Source organism: Globicephala melas, chromosome 3, assembly GCF_963455315.2.
Source record: "Globicephala melas chromosome 3, mGloMel1.2, whole genome shotgun sequence".
Lineage (NCBI taxonomy): Eukaryota > Metazoa > Chordata > Mammalia > Artiodactyla > Delphinidae > Globicephala > Globicephala melas.
The window spans coordinates 7,682,223-7,701,070 of record NC_083316.1 but is presented as its reverse complement, the minus strand read 5'-3'; the positions used below and the strand labels follow the sequence as shown (position 1 = coordinate 7,701,070).

The window sequence follows — 18,848 nt, the reverse complement described above, 5'->3', positions numbered from 1 at the left end:
AGAATGAAATTCGAACACTCCCTAACACCATACACAAAAATAAACTCAAAATGGATTAAAGACCTAAATGTAAGGTCAGACACCACCAAACTCTTAGAGGAAAACACAGGCAGAACACTCTATGACATGAATCACAGCAAGATCCTTTTTGACCCACCTCCTAGAGAAATGGAAATAAAAACAAAAATAAACAAATGGGACCTAATGAAACTTAAAAGCTTTTGCACAGCAAAGGAAACCATAAACAAGACGAAAAGACAACCCTCAGAATGGGAGAAAATATTTGCAAATGAAGCAACTGACAGAGGATTAATTTCCAAAATTTACAAGCAGCTTATGCAGCTCAATAACAAAAAAACAAACAACCCAATCCAAAAATTGGCAGAAGACCTAAGGAGACATTTCTCCAAAGAAGATATACAGATTGCCAACAAACACATGAAAGAATGCTCAACATCATTAATCATTAGAGAAATGCAAATCGAAACTACAATGAGATATCATCTCACACTGGTCAGAATGGCCATCATCAAAAAATCTAGAAACAATAAATGCTGGAGAGGGTGTGGAGAAAAGGGAACACTCTTGCACTGTTGGTGGTAATGTAAATTGATATAGCTACTAAATGTCCATTATTCTTCATGCCTTTGGAGATATGAACGTTCTGAAATGATTTCAGTGCATTTGCTGGATTTAAGCCAAAAAACAAGGGCATAGTTTCACTGTTAAATCAAAACACGATTTGCTTGGCCCAGGTTGCTGTATCCCATGTAAAACAGCAGCATTAGAGTCTGAGCACATAAAATAAATGAAGACGTGGAGAACCCAGAGCTGACACAGCCCAGCATGCATATTGGATTGGCTTGTATGGGTTTGTACTAATCTGATTGTGCTTACTGTGTTAAAGGAGAATGTCTTTATGTTTCTCTCTACTGAATTGGAGAGAGAGCATCCTTTGTAGCTGGAAAGTTCCAAAAGACTTCTTCTATCTGTTCTTTTTTTAGGAAAATATTTTTTGAGTGATTTACCCTATTGCCGTTTCAGTAACAGTTCATTGTGAATTTCACAGTCTGCCATCTTTCCAGGGGTAAAAACCGTCTTCTCCTTCATGCTCTTGCCTGAGACCTTTGTCTGCCTTAGCTCAGCTTCGTCCTGAGAAGGTTTTGGTGTCAGTTGTGACTTTAATCTGTGGCAGGCATTTCCTTCTTCCTATGTAATGACCAAAGGGCTGATTTAAGAACCCAAGCCCGTCCTGTTTGCTTTAACAGAAGTAGCAACAGTAGTTAAGTAACTTTTTGAGTTAAATCTTGATCTTAGAATTAAATCTTGAATTTCGAGCCCAAGTTGAATCTTGAATCTCTTTTGTGTGGGCAAGCTACTGCTTACAGGGTAGTCTTGTTGAGTGTGTTGTTCCGAATAAGTAGGAATTGAGAGACCAGATTTTTCAAAAAGCCTCCGACAGCCTTCTCTTTCTGGGTAATGATATTCTAGTCTACAAAGGACGGATCAATTTAGCTGTCAAAATGAAAGCTGAGAGGCCAACTGCCCATGCAAATTAACCACTTGTGCAAGAGCTTCAAAACTGCCTGCATGAAAAGTGAGTTTGTCCTTTGAAAACTAGGCACATGGCGGCAGAAAGAAGAAAGTAGTCACCATTCGGGGACGTTGGTGTCCTTAGAGAGCCGATCTTAGAAGTTGCTCATTTTGAGCAGTCGCTTAGTTTTAGGCAACTTGTTTGCTTGAATAAAGTTGTCATTTTTTGCTCTTTCTTTCTCTCTGCTCCCATGCCTCCTGGCAGCTCAGAACGTATCTTATTGTCTGGTGTGGGAACAGAGGAATAGAGTTTTTTACACAAGCTTTGAGTCAGTTACTGAGACAATATATTTGTTCCAGGGTCAGCAATTCCTACCAGATTTAAATACTCACCAAAGGATGAGCTGCAGGAAGACGAGATGGAAAACAATTGGGTTTTTTCTTCCCATATGTTGTTAGGATTAGTCAACGCTTTGAGAAGTGAAATCCCCAATTTCCGCCTCCCTTTTCTGTAGCTCTCAGCTGTGTCTAATATTTCTAAACCATCGCATTTCACAGTGACGACTGTCTCATGGAGAGAAGGGTCTCGGCGCAGATCTGTGTGGGAAGGCTCCAAGCAGGAAGGGTATGTCTTTTCCTTGTGCATCTTGCTCTTTGGATACGACTGTCAGAAGTGTCTCTTCTGCTCAGGGAAGTAGGGTTTACCTCTGCTGGTCTCAGAGCCAGATGATTGTGTCATGAAATGACCCAGATGTGAGGTCCTGTGTCCCCACGTGAGAACACACTGTCCTTGAAGCCTCGGCCATTGCTGGGGCTGGTCTCCAGGGGTTCCTACTCTGACCCTAAGACAGCCAGAAATTTAAAGAAGGGAAATGGTGACGTTTGGTACTTGTCTTTTCTAAATGTAGGTGAGATAATTATCAAAGAGATTTTTTTTACTAAGTGATCTTGATCAATATGTGGCATTATTTGTATAGAAATGAATTAGTTGGTTATTGAAGAGATGATTTCTGATTTGGGGAAAGCCAAAGGGTGAATTCTTTGAGGACAGGACTCTTACACGCAATGGTGGCATTATGTATGCCATTCTTTGATACATCCTCAACCCAACTGTGACGTAGGAAACTGTCTGATTGGCCGTGTATACTGATGTGGGAAGTAAGGCAAAACATCCATTTTGCTTTTTCAGATACAATATTGTTGTGTAGTTACAACTGTGAAGATTTTAAATGTGTTTTTTTCTCCCCGTACGTTTGTTGTATCATGTATGTTTGTGCAAGATCTCTAACCTTCTAAAGCCACAGCTATTTGCACTGATGTTGTCCCTATGGAATGCTACCTGATTCAGACACTGCTTGCAAACAGAATTTGACTGGGGTGCAGCACAGATTCCATAACACTGGCCAGTGCGGGCAAACCTCGAGGTGAAGGAACACCTTTCCAAAAAGAAAAAAACCCTAAGAGTTGGGCCACCTCATCACTTTTCTAACGCTGCTTTCAGCATTTATACATCATAATGTCAAATAATGTTCAAAGTTTGGATGGGGATATTGAACAAACAACAGACCTGTCTTAAAAACAAAACACTTTTCAAAATGTGAATCCTGACCCCATCTTAAGTGTAAAGATATCTGGGGAGATCTGGCCCTGTGGACCAGCTCCTGACACCAGCCACCATCTGCCTGGAGGGGAGGGGCAGGTGGCCGCTCCCCAGAGCACGCTCAGAAGGGCCCCGTACAGACCGCTGCCTTTACCAGATGCTTTGTTCATCACCTCAAGCTTTATGTGCGTTTGGCTTTTCATCTTCAATCTTCACGTTGTTTTCTGGAATGCTGGGATTTTTGCTTGGGAACTTAGGAGCAGAGGCTCTGCCCTCGTCCCTCTTGCCTGGAGCCCAGCCTGCCCGTGATCACTTATGTCCTTAGAAGTCTGCACCTTTCAGAGCACCCCAATGTCTCTGCAGGCTGCTGCTTGTGTATTTGCTTCTCTTTCCCCTCCTTGCTTTTCTAAGTGTCCTCCTTTCCTCTCTCCCTCTTCCCCCTCTCCTCTCTACCATTTTTGCTTTCCTGCCCCTTTCCCTGTTCCTGTTGCCAGCACTTTTCTTTTTCTGGATGCCTGGGGGTTTCTGATGACCCTCCCAGCCCACAGGAGCCTGCCTTACTTTCAGGCAGCATCTTTCTATACCCTCAGTGTCTGCTGTTGATTTCTCCAAGCACCATCCAGCGACGCACACGTGTTTGAAAGGGAACGGCAGAGACTGTCAGAGGTGACATCACGCAGGACTGCGAAGTTAGGGACCGTGTCAGGAAGGGGAGCGGCATGGCGTGTACAGAGACAGTCAACCCATTTTCTTCAACTCCTCGTTCACCTCTGAGTGGTGTTGGACGAGGGAGGAAACAATAATATCCTTTACTTATTTTGTATCTTCATTCCTAGTGAGAAGATTCTGATTCTCAGAGTTTGTTATTGTCTTAATTTCAAAGACATTCATTCCTCATGGGTCCACACTGAGTTTCTAGACTGATGTTCCTATACAGCTAATGTTTTGCAAAAATGGGCTATGATTTATAGTCTTTTAAAAAATATTTTAAAATTGACAGTTCTCTTGTGGCAGCTTCTCGCCCGTGGTTCCTCCCATTCTTGTCTATTCTCTTCAGAGCTGCCATATTGATTCTCCTAAATACCACTCTCATCCTGGCGTTTTACTGAGGCTTCCATGACACCCCCTTCCTTTGGATGAAGTCTCCTCTCTTTTTCATGTTAATGTGCCCTCATTGTCTGCTTTTCTAGTCTATTAGCTCCTTGGAGCTGCTCCTTTGAGCCTTCTTACAACTTAGCTGTGCGTGGGAGTGGCCTTTCAGATGGACTGGCCTTGCGCGCTCCCCAGCTGGTCCGCACATTGCTGATGGCGGCTCTTTTGCCGTGGTGAGGCTCTAATCGAGAATCATGAGGCAGAGGACACAGGAATTGTTTCTACTAAAGCTGATATTAAGTAAAAGAGAAAATAGTAAGGGTAATATGGAATCGAGTCAAATGGGGACATTTATATATATTAATAAAACATAAGCAGTTTCTTATTTAATGGGGAGTTAAATATCCACTTTAAAATATTCCAACTCAGTCTGAGATGACCCTCACGGGCTTTGTAGCTTCTTAACCTTTTGAAATTTCCCTCAGTTTTCGGGAAAATACGGCAGTGATTTACGGTTTATACATCGGCTAATTTATGACCTCACTGGGAGAGGATGAGAGAGCTCAGCTTCCAGACCTGGAGGGGCCAATGTCTGTGACTTCAGCTTAGCCTATTCAAGGTCACTGCTTTGTTGCTGTGGTTTCCGCTCCCGACCCTACACTGCTTAAAACACGTGGGTGTCATGTTGAATGGTATATATTCCTTTAGAGGGTGGCATGCCTACCCAGGCAAGGGTTTACCCTCCATAGTAGAAGGTCCTGATGCTGTTTGCTTGGCTGTCATGGGCCAGGATGGTAAAATACGCTTTTCGCCTTTGATGTAACTACAGGCATAGTTACAGCCTTCCAGGGTGTATGTCCCTGGATCCTGCCGCTGGAACTAGCTTCTGGTTTAGAGTTCAGACTCTAAAGGGAGTCCTGCTGTCCCCCAAGCTGTGTGAACTCTCTATGGGCATTCTGTGCCTTGAGTGTCGCCTTTTCACAAGAAAGGGACTCGCTTTTGAAGTCTGAAGTTTGGGCCTGGAGTGTCTGGCTGTCCAGGTTGCAGGCTGTCCCTGCCTGGATTCAGCAGGGATGTTCTCTTCCTGTGGTATTTGTCGTGGGGTTGTGTCAGTGCTTCTGGATTCTTCCAATGTGTTCTTTGGCCTCTGTGTCCTTTGCCGTTTAAGAGGCTGGCCATTCTCTGTAGGCGTGACTCTTGGATGTCCTAGCTGAGAGGCGACATCCGCTAATTTATGATCTCACTGAGGGAGGATGGGGGCGCTTAGCCTCCAGACCTAATTAGCAGCCCTGTTTTTAATTTAATTCTGACAAATGGGAGTCTGTAGGAATTGCTGGGTATTCATGGCAGTAACCGGTGGACCTGTCCAACTTTATTAGTTAAATTTTGATTAAGAGATAAACAAATACAAAGAAATTTTAGTACTAATTGTAAAATAGATTTCAGGGCTCAAGAGCGGAAGTTGTTGTATTCAAGCATGCTGTTTAATAAAGAAGCCCCAACTAACATATTTGTTGCCACACCCAAAAGAGATATTATTGGTGTTGTGAGAAAGGAATTGGCTGCTCCTAGGAATTTTTCCTGGGCTGAGTATGCCTTCTTACCTTGGGGAGAGCTCCCTTACTCCTCTTTTGGCCTCAAGGATTTGCATCTGCACCTCCTCCTTTCCAAAGTATGAAGTCACAGACTTTCAAAGACTCAGCTGGGACCTCATAGGGATCAGTGATGCTGCAGTGCATGAATGCGCCTGGGCTGTGGGCGCCTTCCTGGGCAGTTCTGAATAAGTTCTGAATATGTTGGATCACCCACTTGCTTCCCATGAACTTACCAAAGGCACCTCATGGAGGCCAGGAGCCTCATAGAGAGACATTGTCACCCAGCCACTGCCCTCTCACCTCTGAACCTCAGGACTTTCAAATGGCATTTCAGCAGATAGAAAATCTTTTAAATTTCCAGATGTAATTCAGTTGATCTTCTGCAGGCAGATGGCCTTTAGATTATTACTAAGTAGACAGTGTAGGAATCATGGCATAGAGGGTTAGCCAGAATGTTCCAGAATGTTCTGGGAACTTCTCCCCCTTTTCTCATCATCATCCTCAGCTGCTACTCAAGTGTTTGTGTTGGGATAGGCAACATCAGTGTGTTTGAGGTTTATGGCAGCCAGAAACTGCGGATTGAAGAGAGTAGAAAGACACTACATGAACTAGGACAACAGAAAAAGCATGAGCCCCCAAATTGTAATATATGAAGTGACAGGCATCACTAAATAGTAATGGACACATTTCTTTTTTGAATATGAAATGGAAAGTAACCCATTTCTTCAATTTCTGGCGTACATGGTTCTAGGGAGGCTGGTGCTTTGTGGTAGTTTTTCATCACATTCCGATATCAAGTTTTCAGGATTTTTGTATGTTAAATTGAATGAGCAGATTGGATAACTTTACGTGGTTTTAGTAAAGTGAATTATTTTCACGGTTTACAATTCCTTTTTAAAATAAGGTTATCATATTGTGCATCAAACAAATTAATATGTAAATAAAAATACAAGCTCAAAATCTAGTATAGTTTATTCTATACCTTCTGCTTTTATCTCCTATTTTTGAAATGCATTACTTAAGGTACAATATATTCCCCAAAACAGAATGGAAGAGCCATCATAAAATGGGTAGATTCACACCATCTGTCTGAATTTGATGTTCAAACTGCTAAAAGTAATTCAAACAGGTGTGGAATGATGGTCCTTTTATTAGTTTCATGAGATTTGTTCTCATGTATTAACAATATTTGAATTTTTATTTCTTCTTTTCTGAAGAAAGAAGTCCATTGGTGCATGGGATGCGAGGCTAGGGCTGTCACATTTGTGATTTCCAAGTTGTTCTGTTGTTCTGTGCTAAGCCTTGCCAAAGCAGCTGGCTGTGCAAGGCATTCATGGAACTTTCCAGAATCGATAAAAAGTGACCATGGCCTCTTTTAAAACGGGTTAATAGAATCTCTGTTTTTTTTTCTTTTCTTTTTTGAAGCTCTGGTATGTGAGAGTTGGGCTGCCCTGCCTGAGCGACTGTGGATCCTTTGTGTGATACATGATCAAGGAAACACTCCATCCCTTCCCTCCTTGGTAAGTCGGACGCTCCAGTGGGAAATGAAGAAGCCAACAGTTGTATAGATTGAGGTACTGTGATGGTTGATGAGCATCAATTATATCTGCTGTTAAAAATGGCAGTGAATGAATGAGAAGGCTTCCAGAAAGAAAGTGAAAGCACAGAGAAGTTAAGTAATCAGCTCAAAATCTGACAAGCGGTCAGAGGCAGAGCTGTGATGTGAACCTATGTTCTAAGCCCTAACCCAGTACTACCTCTTAGCACAAAAAATGGCTCCTGAGAATAAGGACAGACACACTTTTATTCTGTACTGGAAATACTCAGGTCCTTAAAGAAAAGCTCACAATAAATAGTGAGAAATCAGTTTTTCAAACAGCAGTCTATATCAGGAGATGGTCAACTTTTTCTGAAAACGGTGAGGTAGTAAACATTTTAGGATTTGCTGGCCATATCATCTCTGTTACACCAACTCAGCTCTGTGTTGTAGCCTAAAGCAGCCACAGGTGATATATGTAAATGAGCAAACGTAGCTGTGTTCCAGTAGAACTTATTTACAAAGACTGTTGTCAAGCTGAGCTGGATTTGCCCCACAGGCTGTAGTTCACTGAGCCCTGGTCTACATGCAGTGCTCAAAGATCCCAGTGCAGAGAGTGAGAGTGTTTTAGTGGCCAGTAGGTATGAGTCCTTTAACAAAATTTAGCTTGGATGCTCAGAATTTATTCATAACCCACTTTTAATGAAGTCTACTGTAGCTGCAAAAACCTACTCCTTGGAATGAGTGCATTTGGTGTCCCAATGCTTTCCACGGTCGGCCTGCCTCTAGTGTATTAGCCTAAGTCCAAGCACCTAGACTATAGCTCTGCTCAAAACAGGGCCTGATCAAGAATATTTTGGTAATCCAGAATGTATAGCTCATTTACAAAATAAGTTCAGATAGCATTTCCTATTTTGGTCTCCATATAATTTCTAAATGTGACATTTTTATTTTGTAGCCTTATACATGCTGCTACTTATACATATTAGGGCAAATATGCAATTATCCTGGGCTGTCTTATAATTATGTTGCACAGAAGTGTTCTGGTATCAAATCTTCATCTTTTATTCTGAGCCAAAGCAGATGTTTACAAGAGTCAAGTTTGAACAAGATTGACATACTTAAATCATAGCCATACCCTTGGCCACATACATCAGATGAAGTGGGTTTGTTTTTTGTTTAACTTTTTCTGTTTAACTTTTTCTTACAAAAGGATACTTCTGACACCTCAAGGCTTGTTTGACTCTCTATCTCACTGCTTATCATCTAGCAAGACGGGTAAAGCAAAGCCAATTAATTTGTGTTTCTTGAAGGAGTTTAAGCAGGGACCTGTCCTATTCTTTCATAGAAATAAGTAGTTGTAGCAAGCCCGTGAGCCTGATGTAGGATCACGTTTGAAGATGTGCCTTTTTCCAGAGCCCCTCGTCCCTTGGTACTTGTTCCACACGTAATGGAAAAGTGTTCTTCACTTTAATGGCAATGATATAAAAAGTAAAATTCAGATGATAAAAGTATTGGAAAGCTGTGTATGGTACCTTATTAACTGGAAAAAGCAGGTTGCAGAATAATATATTCAATATAATCCCATTCATCTTAAACACACACACACACCCCGTCTCTGCACACAAGTGCCTGTGTGCTACAAAGTCTGCTAGAACATAGACCAGTACATACCAAACTCTCAGTAGATTATCTCTGGGGTTGAGGGTGTTTGCCCTTTACGAGCCATATATTCACTATCTAAAGTTTTCTCAGGAATGTTGTAGTTTTGCAGTTTAAAAATATGAAAAAAAGGATTAAAATAGTGAATGCTACTTATGGAAATTATGTAAAAGAAGGGGAAAATTCACCCATAATGCCTCCACCAAAGACAATCACTGCTGTCAGTTAATGTAGTCTTTTGTGAATGTTTTACAGAGTTGAAATAACACTAGACATAAAATTTTGCCTATATCATCTTATTGAAAATTGTTAATAAATCTCATTTTAATGCATCATAATATTCTATCATGTAAAGACAGTATAATGTAATTTAACTGCTTCTTCTTTGCTGGAGGTATATATTATTTTCAGTTAACAAAAATCATAGACAATGTGAAAGGATCATGACAAGGGGAGTGTAGCAGACACCTGGATTCCACTGCTGCTTTCTGGTTTTTTACACCTCACACTATCACTACCTTATGAAGAGTAGAAATTTTGGAGCATAAGGTAGATGCTTCATGATATCAGCTACTATTATAAAGCTTTTTTTTAAAATTGAAGGTTAATTCATTAAGTCAGAATAGCTGTAGTTGCTTTGCTATTTCAGAGCCAGTGAGTTTTAATCAGATTGCCAGTAGGCTTTGCAGAAGTGTCCTAGACCTTTATACTTCACCAATAATATGTTAGAGAGTTTGTTTTGCTAAAACCTTACTATCATCATTAATTTTTTAATCAATTTAATAGTATTGCTTCCTTTTATATGTTCTATTGTTTAGTCATTATGGTATTTGGTAGATTTGTAAAAACTTTTTGTGATAATTAGCCATTTTTTGAGAAGGGGGAGACAGAGAGAAAGTAGAAAGGGAACTTACATGTGTGAAAGAATTGTTAGTCCTTATTTTATACCCATTTAGTTCTTGAGATTCAGCATTTTCTTACAGATATTAACAGAATTTATTTTTAAGAATATTAACCGTGGGCTTCCCTGGTGGTGCAGTGGTTGAGAGTCTGCCTGCCGATGCAGGGGACACGGGTTCGTGCCCCGGTCCGGGAAGATCCCACATGCCGCGGAGCGGCTGGGTCTGTGAGCCATGGCCGCTGAGCCTGCGCGCGTCCAGAGCCTGTGCTCCGCAACGGGAGAGGCCACAACAGTGAGAGGCCTGCTTACCGCAAAAAAAAAAAAAAAGAATATTAACCCTTTGTTGTCATTTCCCCCCACTCTATTTGCTTGTTAGCTTTATCCTTTTAAGTTTAAAGAAGTTTATTTTAGTGTTGCCAAATAGTTCCTTCATAATTGTTTCACCAGTGCTTAGAAATTTAATAAAAATTTTCCTTTACTTTCTTCTGATGTTATTAAAAATATTCAATTCTTTCATTCAGGGAAGAGTTCAGTTATTTAAGAATAGCTATCATTTTTTGTAATTCTCATAGTTTTATTGTGCCTCTCTTTTAGCTCTCTGACAAAAGTTATCTGACAATGTTAATCTAAGGAATATGTTCAGACAATCAAAATATTTGTAGGAATGAGAGATCTCAATGACACATTGCTTCATCCTACAAATAGAGACCAAGTTTACACCCAGACAACTGAAATTCTTTCATTCTTTTACTTTCCTCTTTTGGTCAGGGAATGGTTAACTTTTGCATTTTACCTATTTTTTTAACAACTGTATTTCACATTTTTTATTTAATAGAACTTAACTCATTATGCTGAGCAGTATTAAGTCATATCTCAGTGTTTTTCCTCTTGTTTCATTTCTGTTCCTAACTTTTGGTGTTTGCATTAAATGTTCTGTGGTGCATCTGAAAGACCAAGGCAACACTGGTTGAATCTCATGTGTATTGGTTGATGTCTTCACTTGTTGACTTTTAAAGCACTTACCTAAAATATTAATTTCATTATTAATTTTCATGTGCCTACCATAATGGTTTCATAGTTTATAAGTTCCAAAAGATAGAGAATTAGCTAGATTTCTCTTTCTGAGATGACGTGAACCTGGAAAGATTGAACCCCAACTCAAGTCTCCATCTTTCCTTAGTTTTCTAGATTTGTTGGCTGTAAAATTCTGAGTTTTGCTGTCATTGTTTCAGGTGGTGCTGCTGTGCTGATACGAATTCTATTTTGTGGTATTTGCAATGCATTTCTATGTATATTATTGATGCAAGGTAAGCTGTTGCTTAAACACACTGCGTGGTTGTATTTGGGGATCTAGATTTAGCCTGTCATTCTCAATAAAGTCTGGAATCCTAAAGCTGTGGTCTCCACATCTTATTATTCTTGTCCCATTGCCTAGTCAGCCGGATGGAAAATCTCCATGAGGTGATCTGGAAAGGCCCCATGCAGATCTGATCTGTTTTGTCATGTGCATCTCACTCCACATTAGCTAAGTCCATGGACAGGAGAATTGTCTGCTTCCATTATCCACGCGAGGAGAAATTGGAGTTCCCGTTAGGGAGCTGGGGAAACCTTGCTTTCTCTCCTGTTCTCTTCCCTGTTGGAATTTTGGCCTTTTTTAGTTGCTTGTTTAGGGGAGTAACTGCCAAGTGTGTTATTGTCCCGGCTTTGTGACTACTATAAATATTTGTGAGTCACAGATGTGTGGTGAAGTTCAGAATCCATGTTCTTTCCTTCGTTTTGTGTTTAAGTCGGGCTGGGAATGGCATATGTGTACTGTTCATTCTCAGACACCGATTTGAGGGGCAGAGGTGTGTGGGGTTAATTGCTTGGATTTGAAGCTTTATGTGTGTGTGTGTGAGGATACTGCCCCCTTGATTAAACTGTGCGTAAGATATTTTTTTGACAGAAATCTCCAAAGGGCATAAAAATGACCCCATGTTTGGAATTTTGGATTTCAGGGGACTTGAGGTTTTCCTGCCTTGTGGTCTCCAGATCAGAGTATTGGAGAGGCTTCTATAGCTGCAGGGTTACAAACCTAATCAGTTCATGTTTTATCCACTGGGGCCTTTCATGCGGTTTTCATGTGTGTTTGTGTCTGTTTTAGCCTCCTAGGCCACAAAGGGAGCAGAGTCATTTTGTTTCATTTGCTTTTGCATAAAGCTTGGGCAGTAACCACTCTTGGTTAAACCAAAGCAGAAAAAGCAAAGGTTGGAGAGATGGTCAGGAGGTTCTGGGAAGTAAATACCAGCATATTCTCGTATAACAATGTCTCAAAATAGTGATCAGATCTTCCACTTCCAGCATTGAGGAATTAGGTGGGTGTATCTAAATTGTTTATCATTGCTCAGAATTTTTGGGGGGCATGGGGGGAGGTGACCGCCCTGCTCACAGCTTCACAGCCTTTGAGAGCTCTTCTTCCTCCTTCCATAGAAAGTCACATCCTTGCTACAGTGATGGTGAGGCTCTTGCCCCAACTGGCCAATCACACATCCCACCTGGTGGCCACTCTGAACAGTTCTACTTGAGGCCAAGACTCCAGCTTGGACACCAAAATCCCATTCCTTCTCTTCTACTCAAAGACCCTTTCTTTCTTGCATCATCAGTTTTTATTTTCCCAGCTCTGTTGGATCTTTCCAATAGGAATGCAAACATTAAACCATTAAAAATAAATGAAGTGTTGGCTTGAATTTCCCCTCCAGGTATGACCTAATTCTCTTCTCTGTACAGAAAAATTCCTTGAAAGCATTTGTTTGTAATTATTATCCTCAATTCCTGTGTGTCCACTTCCTCTGGAACCCACTTGGACCACACAGTCCTTCCATCAATCCTGCTATGTTGCTACATCCAGTGGTCGACGTGCAGGCAGCATCACACGTGACAGTGTCAGCAGCGTTTGTACAGTATAATCCCTCCTTCTCAGCTCCTTGAAGCACTTGCTCCATCTGGCTTCAGGACACCACCATTCCCTGGTGTCACTCCACATCTCTGGCCATTTACCTCAACTGCTCATCTCCCTTCCCTACTGGAGTCCGAAGGGTTCAGTGCCTTGACTTCACCTCTTCCCCCGCCATCCTCACCATTTGAATAAGTTCTGCCCTACCCATAATGTAGGCTCCATGAGGACAGGGATTTTTGCCTTATTTGATCATTGCTCTATCTTCAGGCATAGCGAATGGCCTGAGACATAAAAGCTGTCAATGTTTATTGGTTGGGTAGATGGATGGATGGATCTTTTGGGATTTTTCAAACTGGATAAGAAAAACCCTATTTCTAATTAGGATACAGAACTGGAAGTACATGAGATTGTCTGCAAGAGGAAGGAATGGGATTATTCACCCTCTACCCCCAACCAGAGTTTAGTGTATTTGGTATAATTTTCCCCATATTGTCCAGCAGGTGGGTACTTACTTGTTCACCGATTCTCAATTCACATGTCACCTCCTCTATAGACCCTTATCTTCTGTATCCATGGCTAGATAAATTACGTGGCACATCCTTTGTGTCCCCACGTTCCTGGGCATGTCCCTACAATGGTAATTTAAAGTTGGATTCATTGTACTGTTCCTTGTAAACACTCAGTCTTTCCTTTTCAGACCAGGAAACCCTTGACTTGATTGTGTTCATCTTCCCCATACTCAACACACAATAAGCACTGAATACGTACGTGTTATTTAGTGAAGTGATTCCAACCGAAATTTTGTAAAACATGATTTACTGTAATGGTCCTTAAGAGTGTGATAAGAATGTGCTCCTCCAGCCTTCTGATTATGCTATGTTTGATTTAAGATGCTTATTTCATGATTTTGCAATAATTAAATAATTAGATTTGTGGTAGCCATTATGGACTGTCCCCACATTGTCCAGCTGAGGCCATTCATTCCACTGTTTTTCCAGAGTGTTTGCTGCTTTCTAGTGTAAGTGCACATCATTCATAGTACTTCTTAGAGAGGAAAGACTGCACAATCCTTCCGGAGTCTGTTTCTCCCTGATGCTTGTCTATGAGTCGAGAAGATAACTAGAGGAGAAGTTGGCAGTAGTCTAGTATCACATAGACCAAGACCAATGGCCCCCTCCACCATGCAGTAGGATCAGGTGTCTGCTTCTTCCTGGCATTTAACTTTTCTTAAATTGAGTGTTCACACGCACTCTTAGTATTGCACTGGAATTTCATATGTGTCTGTCTTCAAGGAGTACGTATTATTAAATGTAAAAATAGCACAGAGTAGCATGACTCTTAGGTTATGGGGCTGACCAGGCTCAGAACTCTGAAGTCGTATTTCCTGTAAAGCAGATATCAGGGATGTGCATGTTCAAACAACAGCACTGATGTGCCTTTACAGAGTCCCTGCTATGTTGGGAGCACAACTCTGAGTCAGTTGAATATGTATATCTATAGACAGATAGGTAGGTAGATAGAGAGATAGATATAAATAGATACAGATATGTTGATAGATATATAGGTTTGTAGATAAAGGCACAGATAGTACTAGCCTTGAGCTCATGAAGGTCACTAAGGCAGGAATACAATCAATGAAATAAATGTCTAAAACAGTGTACTAAAGCCCAGCTTTGTGGCTTAATTATGAGTTTCTGATAAGTTAATTGATAGCTGCTGAAGGATCCACAGCTGTGCAGCACCTTTTAAATGATCTTTCACTGACTTGGTGCTACAAGCACATGCACATACACATATACACACAATGGTTTTCATTGGATGGTGTGGACCGCTGGCCACCATTTTTATCACCCATCCCTGAACACATACACATGTTCTGAGCTGAGCTGTGACCAGCAGGTAGGAAGCTTCCACAGGCCCGGCACACAGTAGGACCCAAAGAAGAAGGAACAACATCAGTGAAGCATGGAATGACCACGTGTTTCCCGTACAAATGCTCATTCTGAAATATCTTCACTGAAACAAGCATATTTTTAGTAGGCAAATCTAGTTCTTTGCTCCCAACTATGACTTTTCTCTTTTTTTTCTGGAATTCCTTCTTAACTCTATTTGATATGTAGTTATATGCTAACTTGATCATTCCACTGCTATATTTCTAGGAGCTGATTACATTTCTTTTGCAGCTTTCTATTTTATGTGCTTTTATGCTCTTCTAAGATTATTTCATAATCCAGATGGAATTAGGGTGGTGTCAAGGTCTTAGAAGTTTTTTCTGGGATGTCATAATAATAGCAATAATAAGAAAAGTGAATTATGATGGTCTAACTTTGTTCTGCGGTTATAATGTTAAGTGTCACGTATACTCTAACTTTGACTGTTATTTTCTGGTTCAAGTTTTGTCTTTATGGAAGAGCATTTACAAGGTCATTTTTGTTTTCTTAAGCAAATCCTGACTGGTCAGAGATACCTACAGCTAACATTTCTAACCACAGGTGCATGGTTTGTGAAGACTATTGATTTGGAGTAGGTTCTTCTTTTTCTGAATGCAGGCCAGTTCCCCGAGCGTAGAAAGTGTGGAGTGTAAATATTCTATGTCACCTCCACCTGCCTGCATGTTTGGGTCTGAAGGACTTGGACCAGTTAAAAAGAGGAGGTCATTGAACAGCCCCTTGTAATGTGGAAATGATAATAGAAATTTGATGGAGGTTCTCCAGCATTTCATAATATGGAACATGTTATAAACGACTGGTACTAACTTAGCAATAATTCATACCAGTGGCTAAAGTTATTTGAGCACACCCTACATCCCAGGCACTGGTATAACTGCTTTATTTATATCGTTTCATCTTCTCAGCAACCATACACAGCAGGTTCTAATATTATCCACAGTTTAGAAATGAGTAAACCAAGGCATGGAGAGGTTAAGAAACTTGCTAAGGTAATTTAGAGGTTACTTGGACGCCGACCCCAGTGAATAATTTATAACTTTTGAATCCACAGTGTGTTTTACCCCCTTTATTTTATAATGGTCACCAAGGGAGCTCCCATGGCAGACTATTACAGAGAAGAATTATAAAGCAATAGACCCACCTATCCTAAATGTTATTTAAAAGCAGCTATAGGTTTCTGCACATAGTATCTTGGTTTTATTTCACTGAGGCAGCAAGTATTTTGAGGGTTGGAACCCACTCTCCCTGTGTAATTTCCTTGCAGAAAACACATGATTGGTGGTTAATCTTAAACAAAAATCCATCATGGATAAAACATCTGTATAAACACATGGTGCCTCTGAAGCATCTCTTCCTGTACACGGGGGTCATCAGGGGCATCCCAATTAATGTTGGGTTGGAAATTGTGTTTCTATTATTGTTGTAACACACTAACCATTTTCTTGAAAATTGCAAGGAAAGTGACAAGGAGAAATAACCTGTGTCCACCCACCTGCTCTCTCCAAACAGATCTTTATTGAGTACACACAGGGTAGGAACTCTTTTAGGTATTGATGATATACTGGCTAATATGAAGCCTCCTACTTCTCATGGAATGTATGTTTTGGGGGAGAGTTAGATTATAAACGCTAATAGTAACATATAGTGGTAAGTACAATGCGAGAATCCAGATAGGGTCACGTGATAGGCAGTGACTAGGGGGCAACTTTGGGCCACCTGTGTGCAGTGGGGAAGGGGAGAGTGGTGTGAATGGAGAGCAAGAGATGGGCAAGTGTTAGGGTGCATAGCACTTTGTATGACAGGACAGGACACCTCGATATTTATTATGGGCATTGGGAAACCTTTGCTGAAGTAGCAGTGGGACAGGATTTATTTGCATTTTTAAATTGTCATTTAAATTTTCGTGGTCGCCATGGAGAAAATGGATTGTAGAGCAGCAAGAGGGGAAGAAGGACGACCAGCTAGCTGGCCATCACAGGGGACCGGGCGAGGCATGGTGGTGGTACTGTCTAGGGTTTTGGTGGAGAAACTGGATGGATGTGGCACGTTTCTGGAAGCAGGGTCAGAGGTACTCTGGTGGCTTGGGCACTGGGGGAGAGGGGAAGAAAAATTAGGAGCCATAGTAAGCTTTAGGTTTGAGTAGGTTGTTGGATTGTGGACCATTTACTGAGACAGAAGTTCTGGGGACTTGTGTAGATTTTGGAAGGAAAGTCAGGGATTATCCTAGGGTCATATAAAACTGGGGTTGAAGGTCAGAGAGAATAAGCAGTCATATATGTGAGTCTGGACTGTCTGGGGATGATTGGGACCAGAGATCAGTATTGTGGAGTCACCTCCATATTTGACAGTATTTCAAGTCCAGTCCTTTCACCCAGGAGAGACTGTAGCGAGTAAAAGGGCACCTCAGGCAGAACCGTGGGTGTTGGAGGCTTTGAGCAGGGGGCTGGTATCCCTTGGAGAGCACTTCACAATATTCCGCTTGACGTACTAGTGCTTTGATACTTCAGAAGTGATCTTGAAAGGGACAAAAAGTCCCAAAGGTAATTCTGCCCTTGAGGGATTTCATTCAACGTGTTAGCAGCAAAATTCTTCACTGTTGTAACCTAAAAGGCCATTCTGGTTATGGGAAATAAGGTCATATCCTTACAGTGAAGTAGAGTAGTCCCTTGATACCTGCAGGGGATTAGTTCTGGGACCTCCCGGATACCCAAATCCGAGGATGCTCAAGTCCCTTATATTAAATGGTGGAGTGCAGTGAACACAGTTGGTCCTCAGTTTCCCCAGATTGATCTGTGGTTGGTTGCATTGCAGATATGGAAATCGCTGATAAGAGGGTCAACTGTATGTGATGTAATGTAATTTATTTTCAGCCTTTATTTTGCTTTTTCTTCCAATCAGCAGTTCTGGTTCCCACCGTTTCTCAAAAACAGTCTCTTGCCAGTTGAGCCTTGGGAGGCATGGGGCAAGGTGTGACGTGGGTTTTAACGACCTGCCCAGTTTTCTTTATTAACAACATGCTACTTTCTGAAATTAAAATTTTGTGCTACTATTCTCTCATCCCTCAGCGTGCTCTTTTCATTACTGTAATTATATTTTTTTCCAGGGACCGTGGGCTAGTGAAAGTTCAGTATTTAGGAGGCCTGGGGAATGTTTTTGCCAGTGAATTTCACATTCTGAACGTCAGTTCTGGCAGCCATCTGCATATCTGTTGACTAAATGAATCTCTGTGAACATTGCAATGTGCTGGGTAAGAGACTCTATGACATGCTGTTAATAGTAATGCAGCGGATAATGATGCAGGCCAGAGAGCCACTCAGTGTCTGATTCCCTGCAAGGATTCTAGTTAACCTCACTTGCATTGTTAACACCTTTTGTAAAAGGCTGAAAGATACAAATCTTAGGATGCCACCAGAATTTTATCAGTGGCTTAGAATTTTGATTTCTGTCAAAGAGAAATGCATTGAGCCGATGAATGTGAAGTTGAGGACTGTCATTTTTCCTAGTTAGTGAAAATAAGATTTCACACTGGCCATGAAGATTCCCCGAGACGGATGTGTTCTGCTGTAAGCCAGGATACAGAGTGGTATGTTGAGAAGTCATGGGTTTGAGCGTCCAGAGTCCACACAGAGACCGTTGTGAAAAGGACACCCATAATTTGTAAGGCACAGTGATCAAGCACTTGTTAAAACTGATGAGCTGAACTAAAGATTGTTACTTTTTTTCCAGTGTGTCATTTCATATCCTTTTTAAGACTGATTTTATTCCACAGTTTTTGGGATTAGAAACAATATACAGCATCTTTAATGTTGATACCAACGAGAGTCCGATAAAAATGCAACAAGATGAAACAACCCAAGAACACTAAAAGATGCTTGCAAGGATCAGCTAAAATGATAAATGTATTTCTCTCCCACTTTGCCACCTAACGAAAAAGGCTGGGACTTGATTAGTTGCAAAATTCTGGGAGATGACAGAGCTGGAAAACAAACTCTCAATGAAAATGTCAGGAACCGGTTCTCTGGTGGACTGTACCTCACGCTAGCC

The 18,848-nt window shown here is 41.2% G+C and overlaps 1 protein-coding gene across 5 annotated transcripts in view; it reads left to right on the top strand.

The window, feature by feature from the left end:
• The window catches only part of SEMA5A (semaphorin 5A), a 479,287-nt gene that overhangs the window by 116,271 nt on the left and 344,168 nt on the right, over positions 1-18,848 (top strand). For 3 of the 5 annotated variants that reach the window (XM_030856554.2, XM_060295649.1, XM_030856553.2), the window contains exon 2: positions 7,246-7,340. The gene's annotated coding sequence lies outside the window, so the exon portion shown is untranslated. Of the gene's footprint in view, positions 1-2,091; positions 2,159-7,245; positions 7,341-18,848 lie in introns of all 5 variants that reach the window. The other 2 variants (XM_060295648.1, XM_030856552.2) reach the window with 1 other exon arrangement.